We start from the raw sequence: 23,266 nt of genomic DNA on the forward strand, positions 1-23,266 counted from the left end.
AATTGTACTACATTTATCTTAGCAACCCGTTTGTGAAGTTTACCGGAAAAAAAGGAAAAAAAAATGTGTGGCGTGGTGGGTAGTGTACCCAGTTCGAAATCAAAAGGTGGCGAGTTCAAATCCCATCAAGTGGTGTTTTATTTTTTCAATTTTTATTATTTTTATGTGAATATGTGCTATTTTGCCTATATATTTATTTACTTATAACAAATGAACGCACCTGTTTTAACCCTGTGAAGCTATTTTTCGCAGAGTGTGGGACGCTGCCGCTGCCGCTGCAGCGTCCCGGTACCTGCGCTGCAAGGCGCTGGCACCAGCGCCTTACTGTGCCCATAATCAGGCATGGCGCTGAACGCTGGTACCCAGTGGCGCTGGTTTTTGCAATAGGGTACTTCCTATGTAGTGTTCGATTCGTACGGGGGCTCCACACAGCGTGGGCAACGGGCATCCGGGTGGAATTCACGCAGGCCTATTCTTCGGTAGTAGCAGTCGCGGTACATGTGTCCGGCTTCATCACGGTGATAGCACGAAGGTAGATTGTCCGATGCACGCCGTACGGTGGACTTTCGCGGGCCAGAGCGTTATTCGGTCTGCAAAGCTGGGTGGTGGATAGGGCTTGGGAAGTGTCGAGAAGTCTCAGCATGCGAGAAACGTGCCGTCGACGGTGTAGAGACTCACAGAGAATCCGCGTAGAGAGCGTGGTGGGTTTGGGTCGGAATTGTAGCGACAGAGAAATGATTCGTTTTATTTCATCCAGAATGGAGTCGGTGACAGCTTTGACGCTCGGAAGTACTGCTGTATGACACTTGTGAAGTTTCTATCAGTCAACTGTCATATAAGCTATTTGTCTTCCTGTCATAAGACTCAGGCACAAGTGAGCATGCAGCGGAGAGGGCAATCCATCGCTCGTACTGGAAGAACCGCTGCCGAAGCATGCGGTGCATAATAGTCACCTCTCGCACGAACTGAGACACCGTTGTTGGCGGGTTGTGCGCGAGGCCCGCGAAAAGTTGTTTATTTACGCCACGCAACAACAGTCCTACTTGCTTGGCCTCTGGCATTCGCGGGTGAACTCGTCGGAACAGCCGTGACATTTCTTCAACAAACATGGCGACACACTCGTTCGGCATTTGAAATCGTCTAGACAGTGCCTGCTCAGCTCTTTCTCTCCGCTCGAGGCTGCTGAAAGTTTCACCAAGTAGCCGATGAAACTCCGGCCAACTTCTAAAGGAAGCCTCGTGGTTTTCGTATCACACTCTTGCCGCATCAAGAAGGGAGATCCCAATACGCATTTAAACACTAATGGACGTCCACTGGACAACCACTTCCGTATGTCTCGGTCGTCCACCAGTCGTCTGCAAATCACCTATCGGCGTCCAGCGGACATCCACAGGACTCCAAGGCGCATACTATTTGGCAATCCAGCGGGAGTATTTCGGGTGAATATGCGGGCGTTCAACGGGCATATAGGCCGTTTTATTGTAATATTCTTTGCATTGTCCAATTTCAACTAAATAAGCATTGGGTAAATCACAGACCATTAGTGGACACCTTATCCACCATTTATTCTTATTTGTAATGGTGTAATTCATTCTTATTTGGTGCAGCAAGACATAATGATAGAGGAGGTTCGGTGCAAACACAAGAATAAACAAATCACAAATGGTGTTCATCTTGTCTTGTTCACTTCTATGTGGCAACAAGACATGACAAACACTATTTGTGCTTTATTTGTTCTCGTGTTTGTGTTTGCACCGCACCTCTTCTTTTTATATAACCAGCTGCACCAATCAAGCATTGTAAATAAAAGCGAACATCCAACTATGTCTCCATTATTGGTCGGTGATTTACCCAATGGATATCTGGTGGAGTTTGCACACCACTTTCCATGATAACTTACCAACTATCGTAAGACTTGCATCATTCCGCACTTCTTGCATTGCGAACTTCTATGCAACATACTTCTATGCAACATACTTCTATGCATTGCGAACTGCTTTATTGCAACTGTCAATAATTGAAAATTGTCGCGACTTATGCCATCACATTTTTTTTCTTGTTCAAAAGTCGAGCTTTTGTGTGTACACATAGTAGTCCTCGAACACATAAGAACACATAACACATAAGAACGTAACACATAAGAACTTAAAACCAGAAGTCCGGATTTCTATGAAACTGGTGATGTCTTGCAAGTGTACTGTATGGTTCCCTGATGCAGCATGATGATGCAACCAAGCTCTATGTCTCCAAGATGTAACGATTTGGCCGCCGACTTTCTGTCTCCTCATAGCATCCCTCATGTGTGTGTCCCACCTGTAACCGACCTGTATGTATTCGATATGTAACCATCCGGTATGTCTTCCAACTTTCATAATTTTGCCACCAGGGTTACGTCTACTCCGGTGTGCTCCTTCTATTTGTCCTATAAGGAGCCTACTTTTATGCACACCAGAAATCCGGCCTATTGATAGCCTGTATGGTGCTGCGTAATTGGGGCTGTTATAAGTGAAATGTATATAAGAAGGTGTGAAACTGCAAACTTTTTATTTATTTTCATTTACACTGTGCAGTTCAGAGCATGTTACAGACAATATTTGAACAGGTAGTCTACATCTGATCGTGGTTGAAGAAAAATGAAAATAACAGATCAACCTTTATCCAATGAAGCTTGAACTTGTCATTATCATAAATGTTTTTACTTTTCAGCATTTTTCTAGGTAATTGAAAGTACAATCATTTTTCGAAACACAAAAACAAATGTTTTACGTAAGAAACTCATTACGACACTAATTTCTGACCAGAAGTCTCTTTTCAGGGCATTCGAAACACTATGGAGAGTGTACTTAGCTTTGCAAACCTGAATTAACCATGTGTTGTATAAAACTTAAACTATAACACAGTGACCTGTTGTCCTTTATGAGCTAATAACAAATGTATGCAGCCTTACAAAGTAGGAAAGACGGAACAACCATAACGTCTTAACCAACTCACGTGGCAATCCATAAATGCTGCAATAAATTAGGATTGTGATGTGATAGTGAATTATGAATGAACGTGGCAAACGCTATCAGTGCACTGGCAGAGATACTTAGTTGGCACCAAACTGCGGTACTTAGCATCCATCATTCAAAGCGACACTACAGCTCACTGGAGAGATTCTTCTACAAAGTATGTTGGCCGCTGCAATAGTTGAGAATTTTCCAACTCTGCCCATCGATGCGCTTTCCTTGTCTGAAGATGTGACGATCCCTGGCCAGAGAGCAGTGTTTGTACCCGTATGCTCTTCTCACGTCCACTCAGGACCCTGCACTGGACTTGTCGAGCCTGATCATACCAACGCCACTAAGAAGATAGTGCTGTTCCCACGGTCTTTCCCTACAGAAATCGATGGACATGGTTGTTTGTGGGCGCTCAACGCAGCCTCAGAGCCTGTTGTTCTACCAGCCGGATTCAAGCTGGGAACGTTCCAGGAGCAGGCCACAATCCACGTCAGAATGATCTAAGAGTCTCCAGACATCAATCAGATTGCGCCCAACTACTCAGCCGAGATGAAACGTATGATCAATGGGATGTTGCCTTATTCAGAGCGGGATGTCCTCGAGGAGGAGCTTACACGCTACGAGGGAGTCTGACTTCACTCAAGACAAGCGTTGTTCCATGTGGCCCCAATCCCTAATGCACCACCGCATCAACACGGGAGATGCTACACCGATACGCCAGAAGCCCTATCGTGTATCCCCGTCAAAGAGGCAAGTGATCGCCGATCAGGTAAACGAGATGCTGCAGAAAGGCGTTACTAGAGAGTCAAGCAGTCCCTGGGCTGCTCCTGTTATATTGGTAAAACCAAAGACAACTTTTGGCGACTTTGTGTAGACTACCACCGTCTCAACTCCGTCACAAAAAAAGACGTTTATCCGCTACCACGCATCGATGATGCGGTTGGTTGTCTGCACTTGGCCACATACTTTGCGTCCGTCAAACTAAGGTCCGGATACTAGCGACTACCAATGCATCCGTCTGACAGAGAAAAGACTCCTTTGTCGAACCTGACGGGTTATTTGAATTTAACGTTCTGCCGTTTGGCTTATGCGATGCCCCAGCTACCTTTCAGCGATTCATGGACTCCATCCTTCGTGGTCTCAAATGGGAGATATGTATGTGTTATCTCGATGATGTGGTTATTTTTCACAAGACATTCCACGAGCACAACCATCGGCTTAGCGTTGTTCTGGATTACGTCAAAAAGTTGGTCTCGTTTTGACCGCAAAGAAGTTTCATTTTGGTGGGCGTCAAACCCTTGTGCTCGGATATCTAGTCGACAGGGACGGTATACAGCCAAAGCCACAAAAGATCAGTGCTGTCCAATTCTTCAAGCAACCAACATCTTTGAAGGATCTCCGTAACTTTGTGGGCCTGTGTTCTTATTTTCGCCGCTTTATCAAAGACTTCGCCCAGCTTGCTCATCCTCTGACAAAGTTGCTCCGCAAAAAACGCCCCATTCCGATGGACCGTTGAGTGTGAGGCTGCCTGAGGCTGTCATATATGATAGCGGAGGTTCGGTGCAAACTAAAACAAAACAAAACACAAATGGTGTTTGTCTTGTCTTGTTCACTTTCATGCGGCAACGAGACATGACCAACACCATTTGTGTTTTATTTGTTCCCGTGCTTGTCTTTGCACCACACCTATCTATAGGACCAGCTGCACCAATCAAGCATTGTAAATAAAAATGAACGTCGAACTGTGTGTCAAATAATAGTCGGTAATTCACCCAATGAATATCTGGTACAGTGTCCAAACCACTTTCCATGAGAACTTACTATAGTGAGACTTGCATCGTTCCGCACTTCTTCACATTTATTCACACAAAAGAACATGTTTCTACGCATTTCAAACTGCTTTATTGCAACTGCCAATAATTGAAAAGCGTCGTTACTTATACCATCATATTTTCCCGAGGCAGCATGAGGACGCAAACTGTATGCCTTCAAGATGTAATGGTTTGGCCGCCGACTTTCTGTCTGCTCATAGCATCCATCATGTAAGTGTCCAATCTGTTACTGTCCTGTGTGTATTTGATATGTAACCGTCTTGTATGTCTTCCAACTGTCATAATTTTGCTACCATGTTTATGTCTACTAAAGATTGTGTATTGTATGTGTCCTTTAAGTAGCCTAGCTACCTTTATGCAGACCAGAATTTAGGCCAGTTGATAGCCTGTATGGTGCTGCATAATGCAGGCTGTTAAAAGTGGAAGGAATATCAACAAGCACGTTAAACTGCAAAATTATTATTCATTTTCATTTACGCTGTACAGCTTCGAGCATTTTACAAACAATATTTGAACAGGTAACGCACATCAGCTGGTGGTTGAAAACAAATAAGATTAACACATCAGCCTTAGGTCATGAAGCTTGAACAGATAATTGTCACTGTGAAAGTTTTTACTTTTTCAGCATTTTTCTTGGTAATTGAGAGTACGTTTCTTTCTCAAAAACACAAAGAAGTGTTTTACATTAAAAACTCATCACAACAGTACCTTCTGACCAGACGGCTTTTTTTCAAGGCATTCGAAACATTATGGAGAGTATACCTTGATGAGCTTTGCAAACCAAAATTAGGCATCTCTTGTATAATAATACGTAAAGTATGTCAGAGGCATGCAAAAGTTTTTTGGATCAATGCAGAAATGTCACAGGCTCAAATTTTCAATACATAAATAGGGGCCTCCAATCTTAAAAAGTTCATTAATGCCTCTTATTCATCGACACGGCTGACAGTAATAAGTATTGTTGCACATTGTGTCCCCCTGAACACATAGCTATCTGTGAAGATGTATTTTACACACATAACTTCCAGCACTGACTTTTTGAATGAAGTACAAAGGGCTTAATTTTGAACATCCTGACTATGCGAGCTACTTGAATACAGCAACCAGGTGGCTCAGTGAAGTTCCCTTTACATTGGAAATGGAAGCTATGCACAGCTGTTGTACATCTGCAGCAAACGTTTCCACGAGGTACCACTGATGACAGGCTTGTCCGGAATTCTTTCACATTCAGTTGGCACAAGGAGCATGCATAGGCTGCGATGAAAACACAGAAAAAACAATTTAGTGAGATGAGTTCCCTGGCAAAATTGAAGTTTTCAGTATATTTAAAATGACTTTGAACATTGTCTCCTAAACTAACAGGATGTACACAAACGAGAGATGTTACAACATGAACTTTTTTATGTTCTTGGCGAACACAGTTGCAACCTTATGAAATAATATGCAATGTCCACATCACAGATGTGTCAAAACCGTGCTTACTGCGCCCGCTCATGTGCGTTGACATGCAAATTCAAGATACCACAACACACCCATGATCCTATGCAATTTCATCAAGTATCTATTGCGGGGTAACATATTGCCACGTTCCATTTCCCAAGTTTTTGTTATCGTCCCAAAACACCACACGATTCTCAGCGCAAACCGCTCCTGCAGTTTTCGAGAAGGTTCCGGACTGTAGTAGATCATTTCGATAAGATCACGCCCACTGTGCGAACGGTACAGATTGTTCTGGAACCTACGCCACCGCCAGCGATAACGCTAGAACATTCAACGGCAAGAGTATAAATGCCGACGCGCTTCGCCACTTGTCAGTTGTTGATCGAAGGCCGACGCTGCATTCGCTGCTATCAGTCCGAGACTGCTATCTGTGCAAGACTGCTGCTGTAATTAGACTTTCCCTTTACCGGGCACAGGTTCGCCCAAATAAACAGTTAAATCCCAACACGAAGTCTCCTGTCTTCGGCCACGTCACGACCCCGTGACATCTGGTGGAGGTGCTGGGTAGATCCCAGTACCAATACTAAAATATGAATTTGATTTCAAATGCAAATAATGTGTCAGGCTGCTCACATTGGAAAGTTTATGTTTATAATGTCAGATAATAATGTCACTGAATTAATATTGTTATTGCTAAACTATAGTCATTAGTTTCAATTATCCTTGTTGGCTAAAAATGCAGTACGCCTCACATAAGCATCACAGGCTGTCTAATTAGAAAAAAGTGGAAATACGTTTAGCAAGGTTTCAACACCAAAGTTGGGCGAAGCGCATACAATATTTATTCAACCGAAACAAAGTAACAAAATCCAGACATAGTGGAAACATTCAGAGTAAAGTCTGTGGTGCTCAAACGCTTGGAGTAATGGCCGAATTTGTGCTCGCAGAGTAAGGTATAGCGAAATATTCGTTCGAAGATGCATTTCACGTTTAACGAATAGCTTAAAATGCACGGGTTGTGGCCACATCAGGTAATCTATGTTGAAGGTGTATACCGCAAGTTCGAATTTTACTAAACGAGCTGCTTGAACACCTAAGCGTAAGTGAACCTTTGCGATCCCTACCTAAGATGATGCAACACGCTGCGCATGAACACGCATAAGCTCTAGTATCACGGTAGTTTATAAAAACGCGTGCCGGCGCGCATGCATACACCAGCATACATTTGGCCACTCGCAAGAAAAAAAGCTCTGATCGTAGTCATAAAGGATAACAAAACTGTAGCTGCTTTAAATAAAACGTACAGCGTATCAAATTGCCGTAGACACGTTCACTTCAATGGCATACAATAAATATAACGGGTTTATGCGCCCTGGCCATGATCAACGCCTACCGCAAACAGGGTCCCCAGATTTATTAAATAAAAATAGTGGTCACTCGCAGGGCCCCCCTCCAACACCACTGCCGACAGAGACGGGTGCCATCCCAACTCAGCTCAAATCTGCCGCCGAATTCCCGCGGCGCGCACATGCTCAGCCTGCTTCACACATCATACAAAGAAAAAACTCGTTCATTCTTAAGTTCGCACAACCTTGCCTTTACCCTGATTAAATCTTAGTGACAAACGGGCTCGCCACGTACACAAAAGCTCACTTATCATGCACATGGTACGAAATACGTGGCGAACGTGGTGGTAACACAGCGCCGCCAGCAGCATTGTAGTGCATACCTGGCGAGTGCTCCACGATACGAAGCCACAAGTCCTCGCTTGAGTGTAGCGCATCTTCGTAATCAGCAGCACTTGCAGAACACAAAACACGAACACAGAACGCAAGCAGATTTCATAGACGAGGGAAATCGACTCGAACAGAACCCTTCAAGAGGCGGTCGTCGGTTGAACAGCGGATAACACGTTCTAACAAGCAAAGTGGTTACAGCCTCGCTGACGCAACCACATTTGCGCTTCTCTATATTAATGCTGATTAGAAAGCTTTGGTATGACAATAAAATACGTAAAATATATGTACATATAAACTACAGAAGTATGTAAAACGTCTAATAATTTGATACTAAAAAAAGAACCGTGTAATATTGAACACGCGAAATTTGAAACTTTTAATGAAGGTACACAATAAACGCAATTCAGAACAAACAAACGAACAACATCGGTAATAACCAACACAAAATATTCATATAATGTAAAATAAAGATATGCAATTGTTGATATACACGCGAGAATTTATTCTGACTGATATGGCTTTATATCAAACAAACAGATACCAAATACAAAGTATTCGATGCGGGTCGCGCGGGGTATACATATATATATGTATATATATATATATATATATATATATATATATATATATATATATATATATATATATATATATATATAGAGAGAGAGAGAGAGAGAGAGAGAGAGAGAGAGAGAGTGGGCACTTTGGCAGCACGTTGACAGCAATGCTGAACGAGCACGTCTTCTTTCTTGTGCAGATTTTGACTGTCGCCTTTGGTGAGCATGCGCTTGCCTTGGAAAATGCTTCCATCCGGTTGGATTCGCCAGCTGCTGCAGTTCGAGAAGAAAACGACGCATTCACTGTTTCGACAATCTGCGATTTCATCGAGCTGTTGCAGTATGAACGTGTGGAAGCTACTGACTACGCGTTTCCTTCGGAGTGACGTCACGACTTGACAGCTACTTATGCCGGCCGACGTCCCTCTGGCACTTCAGTGGGCAATGTGGCAGCACGTTGACAGCAATGCTGAACGAGCACGTCTTCTTTCTTTTGCAGATTTTGACTGTCGCCTTTGGTGAGCATGCGCTTGCCTTGGAAAATGCTTCCATCCGGTTGGATTCGCCAGCTGCCGCAGTTCGAGAAGAAAACGACGCATTCACTGTTTCAAAAATCTGCGATTTCATCGAGCCGATGCAGTACGAACGTGTGGAAGCTACTGACTACAGCGTTTCCTTCGGAGTGACGTCACGACTTGACAGCTACTTATACCGGCCGACGTCCCTCTGGCACTTCAGTGGGCAATGTGGCAGCACGTTGACAGCAATGCTGAACGAGCACGTCTTCTTTCTTGTGCAGGTTAGTTATCTGCCCAATGCCAAGTGTGTTCGTAGTAATGTTTGCTTAGTGCTGCTACCTTGCCCCCGTGTGCTAAATGATGTTTGTTACATTTTGTGCGTTTTTGTTGACTTGATTGTACAATGTGGGGATGTCAAGCAAAATCCGGGGCCTGATTCTGATAGCGATGAAGGGGTAACCGACTTCAAAGAATCCCTCTCCGGTTTAAGTGATCGCGACCTGATACTCAATGTTCTAACAGGCCAGAAAGCAATTATCAAGCGCATGAATGACTTCAGTGCTGCGCAGAATACATTATCTGACACACTAACCGAATGTAAGGGTAGGCTTGATTCGTTGGAATCGGCTCTTGCCAATTTATCCTTGGCGCAAGGCAAACTGGAAGCCGTTGAATCCGAAGTTAGCAATCTGCAAAAAATGGTTGTTCCTATGGTGGATAAAATTGATGATCTATAAAATCGCGGTCGTCGTAACAACATTATTATTCATGGTCTTGAAGAACCCGCTAGCGAAACTCCTGTATCATTACGGGAGAGCGTCACTCACTTTTTTGCTCGACCAGCTCGGCCTTACTATATCAGGAATAGAAAGATGTCACAGACTTGGTAGTAAACGGCCTGATAAAACGCGGCCTGTCATCGTGAAATTACTTGACTTCCGTGAAAAACTTACAATTCTAAAAAACTGCGCTAAGCTCAAGGGATCAAACTACTATCTCACAGAAGACTTTTCTCAGAAAGTGAGAGATCTTAGATCAAAATTGTGGGACTGCACCGCAGAATATAAAAAAAATAAACAGCGAGTGAGGCTTATCTTCGACAAAGTGTCCATTAATGATGTTCTTTACGTGTGGGACGAAACCAGCGGTTCTATTGTCCGTGTTTTTAAACGCCATCATACATGACGAACAACCGGTTGCAATTCCTTAAAGCTGCTTAATGTGAACTGGCGAAGCATAGTGAATAAGGGTCTTGATTTTGAACACTTGGTGGAAGTTCATGAGCCTGATGTTATTGCGCTTACTGAAACCTGGCTGCACAGTGGTGTTTATGATAACAAATTCACTCCCCCAAACTTTTATGTTTATCGTCGTGATCGCAACTCTCATGGTGGGGGAGTTGCCCTTCTCTTCAAGAAAACTTTGAACGTGGCCAGAATGTCTGATGCTGTAGACGTTGAAGCACTCTTCTGTAAGCTGTTTCATGAGGGCCAAAATGTGATCGTTGGTGTTGTATACCGACCACCAGCGAGTGATTTAGAAGTACTAGAGAATCTTAGAAAGTACATTGAGTGCAATACAACTGATAACAATAAAGTTATTTTGTGTGGTGATTTAAACCTCCCCGGCATTAACTGGAACACTCTTTCGGCTGACAGAAGCGAGGCAAATAATAATGAAGCATTAATTGATATTGCATTTCAATTTGGTTTAACCCAACTAGTTAAAGACTTCACACGTGTTCACGGAACTAGTAAATCTGTGCTTGACCTTGTTTTTGTCAGTTCAAGTATTCGTGGTGATTCTAATTGTGAAATAGTTGAGGGAATTTTCGACCATAAATGTGTTTTAATAGGGTTCTCTTCATTACTGCAGAAACCCATCGTTAACGTATCTCATTTTCCTGACTTCTCAGCTGCTGATGATACGTCGATATTAGACAGACTGGAAATAGCCTACGATGAACTTTGCAGTAGTAGGATCACTGAAGTGTATGACGTCAATTCATTATGGCTGAAATTCAAAAATACAATTCACGCCTGCATTCAGCTCTTTGTACCAGTCAAGTATCGAAAAATCAATTCTGCGAATCCTTGGATAACGCGTGATAGCATTCACATCAAAAGAAACATAAACCGTGCCAGGAAACAAATTAATAATAACAGTAGTCAAAAACGTATCGCTGAAGTGGCAATGCTCTCTCGTGAACTTAAGAAAAAGATGAAGCAGGAACGTTTCAACTTCTATAACGTCCGTTTAGGCACGCTGGTAAAGGAGGCACCAGCTAAGTTTTGGAGGACCATCACACCGAAGACCTCAAGTACTAATACATTTAACATAGGCAATGATTTCACATCCGATGCTGCTAAGATTTCTGATGCGTTTAACACCCACTTTGAATCCGTTTTTTCGCAAAGATGATGGCAGCATACCCTTATTTGACAATTTCCAGACATTGCCTCCGATTGAAGACTTGGAAATAGCAAAAAGTGGAATATTTAACCTCTTGCTTAATTTAGATGTGAAAAAGTCATATGGACCCGATAATATACCTAATGCATTCCTTAAACGATACGCTGAGTGGTCATCTAAAATTTTGTTAATTATTTACCGTACATCCCTTTTGACGGGTACTTTGCCTGATGACTGGAGAATTTCCAAGATTAAACCACTGTTTAAAAATGGCGATAAGCAGCTTATTTCTAACTATCGACCTATAGCTTTAACATGCACGTGTTGTAAAATTCTCGAGCATCTTATTCATAAGCATATTACGCCCTTCTTGGATTACTCAATATTAACACCAATGCAACATGGGTTCCGTCACGGCTTTTCTACTGTAACTCAACTGGTTGAAATGACACATGACTTCGCCGCAGCTCTTAATGAGAGAAAACAGATAGACGTAATTTTTTTAGATTTAGCTAAAGCATTTGACAAGATTTCCGATTCTAAATTGCTCATTAAACTGAACACATTATTAAAAAACAGGAAACTGTGTAGCTGGATTAAATCGTATCTAACCTCCCGGCAGCAATACGTTGTTTTTAAAGACACTCCCTCAAACATGTTACCTGTTGGCTCAGGGGTTCCCCAGGGCTCTGTGCTCGGCCCGTTGTTGTTTTTGGTGTTCATTATAGATATTGTTGATAATTGCAGGGTTAAAATACGATTATATGCAGATGATTGTGCGTTGTATTCTCTTATTCACACAGTTGAAGACCAAGTTAAGCTTAACACAGTAATTGAGAAACTCATGAAGTGGTGTAATTCTTGGCAAATGTGTGTAAACTATCAAAAAAGTGTGGCCATGTCGATAACAAATAAGAAGTGTCCCCTTGTTCACAATTACACAGCTGATGGAAATATCCTAAATCGAGTAACAGAGTACAAGTATCTAGGCTTGCATATTTGTAGCAACCTCCACTGGGATCGACATATCAACTACATATCTAATAATGCAATGATGAAATTACATTTTTTGAGACGTCCTCTTCGCTATTCATCATACGACACTAACATTCTGGCGTACAAATCTCTTATCCAACCCATTTTTGATTATGGAAACATTATTTGGGATCCTTACACCAATGTCAATATCCATAAACAAGGTAGAATCCAAAAGAAGGCTGTCCGATTTATTTTCAAGAAATACGGCCCAACATCAGTCTCTGAATTAGTTGCCAAAGCGGGATTCAAACGGACTTCAGAAAGAAATAGAATTTCCCGTTTGTTGTTCTTCTTTAAGATAGTTAATGGTCGAATAAATAGTACCACAGGTGAATACTTAAAGTTCTCTTCCAGTTACTCTACCAGACAACGTCACAAACACACTGTAGTTCCTTTCCAGCCCAATAATAATACTTTCAAGTATTCCTTTTTTCCGCGCACTGCCAAAGAATGGAATGAGCTTGACAGCAAAATTATTGAAACAGCCAGTATCGAGGCATTTGAAAAATTTATATCTGACTAGTTATTTTTTTTTTCACGTGAAACATTTTTTATGTTGTTTGAAGTGCTTTGTTCTGTGTTGACTGCAGTATTGTACTGTTGATTTTGTTGTACTATGTTCACCCACTCTGCTATGGCCCCATGTTGGGGCTAGCAGTATTGCTAAATATATATATATATATATATATATATATATATATATATATGAGGAAAAGAAGTGTATACCTAAGGGCTCGTTTTTCCGTGTTTTAACACAATATTAATGGGATCTAACAGACAGTAATGCCGAGGAATGTACAGGGGAAGTTATTAGAGCCAATGGAATGTAAATAAGAAGAAAGAAAAGTGTATGAAAAAATAACCAGCCGTAAGCAGGAATTGAACCCACGACCTTCCACGGCTGGTTATTTTTTCAACCACTTTTCTTTATTCTTATTTACATTCCATTGGTTCTAATAACTTCCCCTGTACATTCCCTGGCATTACTGTCTGTTAGATCTCATTAATATTGTGTTAAAACACGGAAAAACGAGCCCTTAGGTATACACTTCTTTCCCTTATTTCATTAAACGAGGGTCTCGTACTGGCAGACTTGGTGTCATTAGGTTGTAAACGAGGGACTATTATTCAGCTGCCCGCTCATAATAAGTTCACGTGCTACGTGACGCCAAACATGCGCATAAAAAAGAGTATTTTCACACTCGTCGCTTGGCTTATAGATGGCGCTGACTGTCACACCTACTTCTAGATTCATAAATAAACCCAAAAAAGTGGATGGAGGGAAGGCCGCTGTGGTAGCTCAGTAGTTAGAGCATCGAACGCGTTATTCGAAGGTCGTAGGTTCGATTCCTGCTCACGGCTGGTTATTCTTTCATCCACTTTTCTTCTTATTTACATTCCATTGGTTCTAATAACTTCCCCTGTACATTACTTGGCATTACGGTCTGTTACATCTGATATATATATATATATATATATATATATATATATATATATATATATATATATGTGTGTGTGTGTGTGTGTGTGTAAGTGTGTAAGTGTGTTCGCTGATGTTGAGTCAGTCGTTGAGACGACAGCCAGTTCACAGACGGAGGTAGAAAGCACCTCATCGAGGACCGATATAATTCTAGTAGAACTGATCGTCTCGACGTGGCCAAGGCACTCGTGACAAAGTTGGGATAAAGACGACGACTCATGATTATACATTGCCAGTGTGCTTGAGCCTTCTACAATGTCGAGAGCAGCAAAAGGCAGGGGGAGGGCCCTTCGGGCGACGAATATTCGAGATGGTGTGAAGAAGACCGTGGCGTCGGATATGGCGCTGCATGAAACTGGCACGAACGCAAAAAAGCATGGAGGGATGTAGGTGTCATTGGTAACGACAAGTTTAGCGGCAGACTGGGTGTCGACGGACGCTTGGTCATCTAGTGAGCAAAATTCAACCTCAGCGCTAGCACAGTCGATTACGGCGTTATGACGCGACAAAAAGTCCAATCCCAAGAATATGGGAGCACGATGAAAGAACCATGACCTCTATTGTATACAGAACGTCCTGAATTGTCACGTGGGTTGTACATACTGCGGTCGGTTGAACAGGTTGATCACTGGCTGTGCGAAGCGATAATCAGCAGAAAGGCGTCGTAACCTTATGAACTGAGCGGCAAATTCCAGCATCTATAACAGGAACAGCTGCACCGGTATCTACATGAGCGACAGTAAGAATATTTTCGACGAACATATCAATAACATTGGTAGTTGACAAATGAGGACTTGGGCAAACCGAAACTTGCGCAGTTCTTGCCTCAGGAACTGCGTCGTCTAGTTTTCCTCCTCGTTAGGTGCGGGCCGTCGACGCATAGGAGAAGGCGACTGGCAGCGTGGAGAGGGCGAGTGAAGACGTCCCGACCAAGGACGGTGGTCGTCCTGGTAGCGGGCTGGCATTGGAGTGGAAGAACCTTATTGCGCGTTGGAGTCAAGCGGGAAGAAAGGCTGACGACGGTTTTCATTGGTGATATGCGTCCGGCGGCCGCAATACCTTGCGACGTGTCCGGGGTATCGACAAGCGTAACATATCGGGCGATTGTCGAGAATGCGCCACGGGTTGGCGGTGTTAGTGCTGGTCCAGTGAACTGGGGAAAGGGGATAGCTCGCGCAAAGCTGGAACGGAGGCGCAGGCGCCTTGCGAGTTGGAATGACTGCCGCCGTGGCGTAGGGGAAAGAAGCAGCCAGGAGAATAGGCTCGCGGGCAGCTGGTAAGGCCTCGGCGACCTCTCCTTGAATGACGCCACGAAGAGAGGACGGTAATGTTGTGGTACGTTCTGGTGTGAAAGTCACCAAGGAAAGCTGTCGTGCGACTTCTTCGCGGACAAATGCTTTTATTTCGGCCATTAGTGACGCTTGGTCATGACCATTGATCGCACTAGACAGTGATGCCAAATCGTGCACTGGAGGACGTCTTGTCAGAGCACGCTGCTTCCGCAATGCATCGTAGCTTTGGCAGAGGCTAACTACGTCGTTAACAGTGGTCGGGCTTTTCGCCAAGCGCATTTGAAAAGCGTCGTCGTCAATCCCTTCGAGGATGTGCTTACATTTTTCTGCTTCGTCATTGCGGCGTTCACGCGTCTGGACAAATAGACGACGTCTTCTATGTAACTAGTGAAGGTTTCACCCGTTTCGTGTGCGCGTGTGCGTAAACGTTGCTCGGAACAAAGTTTTCGGATGGCAGGTCGATCGAAGACTGCTACAATCGACGTTTTAAATTGCGGCCAGGTTCGGACGTCTGCCTCGTGGTTTCTAAGCCAAAGGCTGGCTACACCCGCGAGGTAGAACGACACGCGTGTCAACATGTCCGCGTCCGTCCATCTGTTTAGAGCGCTCACCCGTTGGAAAGACGAGAGCCAATCTTCAGCTTCGTTGTCATCTGTTCCACTGAAGATTGGACGCTCCTGCCGAGGAACACTCCCTGGAAAGGTGGCCGGGGGAGATGGAAGCGTCTGCTTATTGGCGTCCTGCATAGCAGAAGGTAACCGCCTAGAACGGACTTCCAGGATGGTAGCAGGAAGGTATAGGGGACGGTACCCAGCACCTTTACCAAATATAAAGGAGATCTATTGAGCAGAAAGGTTGATGCTTGGAAGGCGACGCACCAGCTGCGATTTCCGAGCTCGAGCCGCTGTTGATTTATTTGATTGATTTGTGGGGTTTAACGTCCCAAAACCACCATTTGATTATGAGAGACGCCGTAGTGGAGGGCTCCGGAAATTTCGACCACCTGGGGTTCTTTAACGTGCACCCAAATATGAGTACACGGACCTACAACATTTCCGCCTCAATCGGAAATGCAGCCGCCGCAGCCGGGAATCGAACCCGCGACCTGCGGGTCAGCAGCCGAGTACCTTAGCCACTAGACCACCACGGCGGGGCGAGCCGCTGTTGCACGCTCGAGGCTGCTGCCTCTGTGCCGGACTACTTCCTCTTCATTACAATATATATATATATATATTGTTACCACATGAGTTTAGTCTTCACCCACCTTCTTGGACGAAAGGTTATGTTTCGTTCGGACCGTCCTGATACGTTTCGTGGAGTGAGGGAAGAGGTGTTACAACCTGTTGGCGTCTGCACTGTGACTGTTAGTTTGACGTACCAGAACTATGTCGCAGAGTTTGCTGTTCTCCCTGATACTACGCATGACGTCATTCTGGGACTCAATTTCTTGAAGCTATGTGGTGCTACAGTCGATTGCCGCACAGGAAAAATTACAGTAGATTCCGATATCCCAGTTGCGTTTATGCAAAACTCGCCCTCTCAAGAAAGTGCTCTTTGCGTGTCTGTGGACGCAACTGTGCAGCCGTTGTCTGCAAAATGTGTCCCTGTTGTCTGTTCACCTGCAAGCGAAAAAACATTTGACGCAACTGTGGAGCCCGTGCGTCTCAATTGCATAAAGAAGGCAGTTTTAATACCCTACTGCATGCTATCGGTTGCGCAAGGGCATACTGGTTTATGGGTGATTAACTTCTCTAATGAACCTACACTGCTGCCGGAGGGTCTGAAACTTGTAGAGATTCGTGAACAGCAAGTATTCTCGCTTGCCACCCTTGCAGAAAGCAATGATTCTCCGGATAAGACCCGTTGCGAAAATCTGCATGCCAGGGACACCACCATTATGGCTATGATCGACTAATCACTCAGCACGAAGGAACGTATTGAGCTGGCGAGTATTCTGCGCAAACATGCCAGTATTTTGGATTTCGCTCAGCATGATCCACCGTCATTCCCTGCTTCTCGTATAAAGCCCCGAATCGACACGACCTCTCACAGACCTCTCCGACAGAAACCATATCGTGTATCGCCTTCGGAAGGTGCAGTGATCAATGAACAGGTTTGCGAAATGCTCAAGCAAACGGTAATTCAAGAATCATGTAGTCCGTGGGCCCCTCCAGTAATTCTAGTGAAAAAGAAGGATGGGACATGGCGATTTTCTGTTGACTACCGCCGTCTCAACGCCATCACTAAAAAAGACGTATACCCACTCCAGCGGATTGATGATGCTATCGACTGTCTATCATCGGCCTCTTACATTTTGTCTGTGGATTTGATGTCAGGCTACTGGCAGATTCCAATGCACGAGGAAGACAAGGAGAAAACAGCATTTGTTACAACAGATGGACTATTTGAATTCAATGTGATGCCATTTGGACTCTGCAACGCGCCCGCAACTTTTGAGCGATTTATGGACAGCATTCTGCGTGGATTAAAGTGGGAAGTGTGTAGGTGTTACTTGGACGACGTTGTGATTTTTGGGCGCACCCTTTGTGAGCACAACACACGCCTTGGCCTTGTACTACACTGCCAAAGCAAAGCACGCTTGGTGCTCAACTAAAAAAAATGCGTTTTGGAGAGCGCCAAACGCTCGTCCTTGGACACTTAGTAAACAAGGAAGGCATACGACCGGATCCCGCCAAGACAGCCACAGTGGAGGAATTTGAGCAACCAAACTCGGTGAAAGAACTGTGCAGCTTTTTAGGGCTTGGTTCATACTTTCGCCGATTAATTCCTGGCTTTGCCAATATCGCATACCCGCTCACGTGTCTGCTCCAGAAAGGTGCGCAGTTTGACTGAACCCCAGAATTCTAGTCTGCTTATTCGCAGATGAAGTTTCTTTTGACGTCTCATCCGATTCTTCGACACTTCAATCTTCTGGCTCCCACTGAGCTTCACACAGACGCCAGCGGTATTGGTGTAGGTGCTGTCCTGGTTTAACGCTTGGATAATCAAGAACACGTCGTAGCGTATGCAAGTCCGAGCGTTACTACTATGTCACAGAGCAAGAATGCCTTGCAGTTACGTTGTTGCAGTTATATCACTTACGTTGTTGCGAAAGTGACAGCTCAAAACCGGCGTTCGCGTAATACGCAAATTTAGCACATTGTTCGATTGAAGCCCTACAACAAGCGATCGCTTCTACACGCTCGGTAAGCTTCGTCTTGCCCGGAGCAAATTGTAACGCGGAGAGAAAGAGCTAGAAAGAAGAAGAGGGAAGACGCTCTCGAACGAGCTCGATGTTGATTCGACAGTTAGAGTTGAGCCCTGGCATCTTCAGTGTATATAAACACATCACATCCGTAATAATATATATATATGTATGTATATTTAGTGTAAGAATTCATTGGAAGTCATCCTCATCTGTCAATAACCATCATCAGTCTTTGCCCGTACCTCTTCATCATCGGCGCCATTTCGCTGTTGCTTGAATAAAGCGTCAGCTGAACCCGTGGTATTTCAAGTGGTGGAGGTGCTTCCCGGTCTCTTCGACCTCTCTCCATCCAAAGCCACCTCCTGGAGCTCCGTTCGAGACGTCGCTTACGCCAGCAGAGCACCATGGCGCAAGAGCAAGCCCAACCGAACCACGCGCCGGCTCAGCCACCCAACGCCAACCCTAGCCCGGTCAACAACCCCCCTTGGGAGCCTCCAATCTTCTCCGGTCTGCCTGGCGAATATGTCGAAGACTGGCTCGACAACTAAGACCGCGTAGGTGTCTACAACAACAGTAACGAGGCATCGAAATTAGCACGCGTCCAGTTTTACGTCTCTCGGGTTGCCAAGACGTGGTTCGTAAATCATGAGAGTGACTTCCGCGATTGGGTTTCCTTCAAAGACCAGCTCCGACGCAATTTCGGCACACTGACCGTCTGTTCAGAAGTTGCTCGGAAGAAATTGGCAGAACGTGTTCAACATTGCGGTGAGTCCTACACTTCCTATATTGAGGATGTGCATGCACTTTGCCTCCGTGTCGACGACACCATGCCAGAAGGTGATCGTGTCCGGCATCTTTCGAAGGGTATCGGACCTACCGCTTTCAACGCCCTCGTTGCGCACAACCCTTCCACGGTTTCCGACGTCGTCTCTGTATGCCAGCAGCTTGATACCTTGCAGTCAACCCGCCTGCGACCCGACTTCTCTGAGAACCCCCTGGCAAACAGTATGGAGCTCCGATCCATCATTCGAACCATGAATCGTGAGGAACTGCAAGCCTACAGTTCACCTCCTTTTCACAACGTTCCCGCTCAACCCGCTTCTAGCGATCTACGTGGCATTGTTAGGGAAGAAATGTCAGTGCTTCAAAGCACCCACCGTGCTCAACCATGCCCCCAACCCGCTTCGTATGCACAGATCGCTTCAATGCAATGCTCGCCGTCTCAAGTACCACCACCTGTGCCTGATCACGAACATCTCGCGCCTCTAGTCGCCCGTCCACCGAACCCTAGCTACCATTCTTCCTGGCGGGCCCCACGGCGCCATTTCGCTGTTGCTTGAATAAAGCGTCAGCTGAACCCATGGTATTTCAACATATAAATATATATATATATATACATGAGGTCTAACAGACAATAATGCCAAGGAATGTATAGGAGAAGTTATTACAAGAAATGTAATGTATATAGGAAGAAAGAAAACTGGGTGAAAAAATAACCTACCGTGAGCAGGAATCAAACCTACGACCTTCGAATAACGCGTTCGATGCTCTAACTACGGAGCTATCACGGCGGCCTTCCTTTGTTTATTAACGAGGGTCTCGTAGTGGCAGACTTGGTGCCATTAGGGTGTATACGAGGGACTATTGGTCAACTGCCCGCTCTTAATAAGTTCACGTGCTACGTGACTCCACAAAGGCTAATAGAAGGCTGTTTGACACTCGCCGCTTGGCTACAGATGGCGCTGACTGACACTCCCACGTGGTTCATTAAGTATTACGGCTTGGTGGCACTAGCCACCACCTGATCTAAAGGGTACAGCCATATTCATTCGTCCATTCATCCATCCATCCATCCATTCACCCACGTTAAAATTCACATATAAAACCCAAATGTGGATGGAGGAAAGGCCGCCATGATAGCTCAGTGTTAGAGCATCGAACGTGTTATTCGAATGTCGTAGGTTCGATTCCTTCTCACGGTAGATTAGTTTTTCCCCCACTTTTTTTCTGCTTATTTACAATACATTTATTCTAATAACTTCCTCTATACATTCCTTGGCAGTATTGTGTGTTATATCCCATTATTATTGTGTCAAAACACGGAAACGAGCCCTTAGGTATACACCTCTGTCCCGTACATATATATATATATATATATATATATATATATATATATATATTGTGACGGGGCGAGATCTAGGTTTTTAATATAGCCTCCACAGAGAATCGGCAGCCGAACAAGATGGCTGAGTTGCCTCTCACCCAATCGCCTCACGCACAGGCATCTTCGTCCTCTTCGCAAAGTGCTACGCTTGATACTGTCGATGGTGCACCGTAACATCAATCCTCCGTGGCGGAAGCGCCGTCACGGCGCTTGGTACGGCAGCGACGAACTAGCAGGTTGTTAGAGTTTGAGTCTGGATATGTGGACAACGTCCGTTTGAAGTGAGGGGGTCGAAGAGGTGTTGTTTAGGCGTGTGATCTCGTAGTTAACATCACTCAGTTGTCATAACACTTTGTAGGGGCCATGGTAGTGTGGTAGTAGCTTCTCTGATAAGCCGATTTGGCAGTTTGGTGTTCAGAGAAGCACCAGTGACCAAGGCGGGAAGTGCACACTTTGGTGGCGACTGTCATAACGGTCTTTTTGGTGCACTTGCGACAAGCACAGGCAATCATGGGCAAGCTGATGGGCTGCATGGGCTCGAGAAACGACATCACTGGCGTTCTCAGTAAACAAGGAGGCAGCCGAAGGAATGAGCGTGTCAAATGGTAACGCTAGATGTCGGCCATATAACAAATAAAACGGTGAATAACTAGCTGTGTCGTGCCGTGAAAAGTTGTACGCAAAGGTGACAAAGGGGAGTACTTAGTCCCAGTCATGGTGATCTGGTGAACCGTACATTGACAGCATCTGCGTCAGCGTTCGGTTCAGACGCTCGGTCAATCCATTTGTCTGTGGATGATAAGCGGTGGTAAGCTTGTGCTCAGTGGAGCAGGCGCGGAGAATGTCATCCACAACACGTCAAAAAAAGTACCTCCCTTGACCAGTAAGCAGCTGTCGCGGAGCGCCGTGATGAAGAATGACTTCATACAAGAGTAAGTGAGTGACGTCAGTGGAACAGGTTGTCAGCAGTGCTTGGGTGAAGGCAAAGCGTGTGGCGTAATCTATCGCTACTGCAACCCATTTATTCCCGCAGGTGGACGTAGGAAACGGGCCCAACAGGTCAAGGCCAACACGAAAGAATTGTTATCTCAGTATGTGGTAGGGCTGTGGGAGGCCTGAAAGTAGCACAGAGGGGTGCTTGCGACGTTGGCAGTGGTCTCAAGCAGTGACGTAGCGAACCACAGAACGATACAGTCTGGACCAGAAAAAGCGACGTCGCACACGATCGTAGGTACGAGAGACGATTAGGTGACCGACTGTAGGCAAGTCGTGGAGTTGTTCGAGAACGCTGGAACGCAGGTGATGGGGATGCGCGAGTAGTATTTCCGGGCCATCGGCGTTGAAGCTGCGATGTACACAATGTTATCGTGTAGTTCGAACAGGCGAACGGCAGGATCGGTTGGAGTAGAGGTCAGACACTCGATGATGGAGAGTAACGATGGGTCACGTCATTGTTCGGTTGAGATATCATACAAAGCGTGGATGGACAGCACGCAAGGGTCTGAATCAAGGTCTGTCAAGTCGGGCGTTTAAATCAGATGACGTGACAAACTGTCTGCATCTGCGTGCAGGCGTCCCGACTTGTAGTGGACCACGAACGAGTATTCCTGCAGACGCAGCGCCCAGCGACCGAGACGTCCAGATGGGTCCTTTAGCGATGAGAGCCAAGAGAGAGCGTGATGGTCAGTAAAAACGGAAAAACTGATGGAGTAACAACGCTCAGTGATGAAGAAATTCCGTTCAGCAGGTGAAGAAAGATGACTGGCGTAAGCAATCGCGTGGTCCTTCCCATGCTGTCGTTGGCCGAGGACTGCTCCAATTCCATGGCCACTACCATCGGTTCGAATCTCTGTAGGTGATGCAGGGTCAAAATAGGCCAGTATTGGTGGCGTAGTCAGCAGATAGATAAGAGCCGAAAAAGCGTCCGCTTGCTCTACGCCTCATGTGAAAGGGACGTCCTTCTTTAGGAGATCAGCATGTCGTCGAGCGATGTCGGTGAAGTTGCGGACAAATCGACGAAAATAGGAACATAGCCCTACAAAACTTCAGACGTCGTTAAGTGAACGTGGTTCAGGAAGTTCTTGTACTGCTGGCAGCTTTTCACGATCCGGTTTAACACCAGTGGCACTGAGAAAGTGTCCGAGTATGGTGATTTGGCGATGTCTGAAATGACAATTTTCAGAATTGAGCTGAAGAGCGGCTCTTCGAAAAACATCCAGAGCGGCCGACAGACGTGTGATATGGCTGTCAAAGGTAGGTGAGAAGACGATGACATTGTCTAAGTAACATAGGAAGATAGACCACTTATATCCTCGGAGAAGGGCTCGAAAGCATCATGAGCTCGAAAGTCGCCGATGCATTACATAGCCCGAATGGCATGACCTTTAACTGGGAGAAGCCGTCGGGCGTAACGAAAGCGGTTTTTTCGCGATCCATGGGGTCGACAGAAATTTTTCAATAGCCAGACCGAAGGTCGATAGACGAGAAGTATTGGCACCATGGAGGAAATCGAGGGCGTCATCAATCCGAGGCAAAGGGTAGACATTTCTATGAGTGACTTTGTTCAACTGACGATAGTCCACGCAAA

At 45.1% G+C, this 23,266-nt stretch overlaps 1 long non-coding RNA gene across 1 annotated transcript; it reads right to left on the reverse strand.

The window, feature by feature from the left end:
• Positions 1-5,270: 5,270 nt before the first annotated feature.
• On the reverse strand, positions 5,271-8,145 carry LOC142784417 (uncharacterized). The gene is made up of 2 exons (XR_012888617.1): positions 8,001-8,145; positions 5,271-6,085 (listed from the first exon to the last, which is right to left on the reverse strand). It is a non-coding gene; the product is annotated as an uncharacterized LOC142784417 (long non-coding RNA).
• Positions 8,146-23,266: the final 15,121 nt, after the last annotated feature.

The sequence above is a fragment of the Rhipicephalus microplus genome, unplaced genomic scaffold (genome assembly GCF_043290135.1).
Source record: "Rhipicephalus microplus isolate Deutch F79 unplaced genomic scaffold, USDA_Rmic scaffold_14, whole genome shotgun sequence".
NCBI classification, from domain to species: Eukaryota; Metazoa; Arthropoda; class Arachnida; order Ixodida; family Ixodidae; genus Rhipicephalus; species Rhipicephalus microplus.